This window comes from Austrofundulus limnaeus, unplaced genomic scaffold, assembly GCF_001266775.1.
Source record: "Austrofundulus limnaeus strain Quisiro unplaced genomic scaffold, Austrofundulus_limnaeus-1.0 Scaffold402, whole genome shotgun sequence".
Taxonomy (NCBI): Eukaryota; Metazoa; Chordata; class Actinopteri; order Cyprinodontiformes; family Rivulidae; genus Austrofundulus; species Austrofundulus limnaeus.
Genome location: NW_013952804.1, coordinates 330,310 through 331,055, shown reverse-complemented (window position 1 = coordinate 331,055; position 746 = coordinate 330,310).

Below are 746 nucleotides of genomic sequence, written 5' to 3'. Positions count from 1 at the left end.
CTTGGAATTAGTTTATTTTGCTGCATTCAATCATGAAAACAACATACAGAACCCTATAAAAGTAGTGATAATTAAACATTATCAAAAACAAAAAGAACACATTATACCTCCTATTAGACAATATTTTGACATCTCTGACTTGCCAAATTTTTAAACCTATTTTATTTTCACTTTCATCATTTTATCTTCAACTGCTTGTAGTTTTAACTGTCTTCAGTGTTTATAGGAATGGTTTTTACCAGCTTCTAGCCAAGATTCTGACGTTTCTGTAGATACCAAACATGTCTATGTTTAACTAAAAGAACTTAAAGTAATTAAAGTAGAAAACCAGGGGTTTGGGATTAAGAGATGAATAAACCAATTGGCGGGCCGAACTTTGGTCACTCGTGGGCCGGATGTGGCCCGCGGGCCACCAGTTGAATAGCCCTGGGCTAGGCTAAGAAACTAACAAGAAATCGTGTATGCTGTAAAAAAAACCCTACTGAGAGGAGAAATATACCGACCTGAACGAGACGACTAAATTAGAGCTGCTGCTTTGTCAGACAAATTTAATTTTATTTGGAAACCTTATCAACAAGGACTGGCTTCATTCACTTCCTCCACTGCTGTATGCTAAAATAACTAGCAGACACTGCGCAGAAAATCAATGTCGTTCAAAACTCCTCCTTCTGTTTGCTGATTGGCCCAGGTAAAATAAACTACAAGCAAACACTACACAGAAAATCGACGTTCTGTTCTCTGATTGG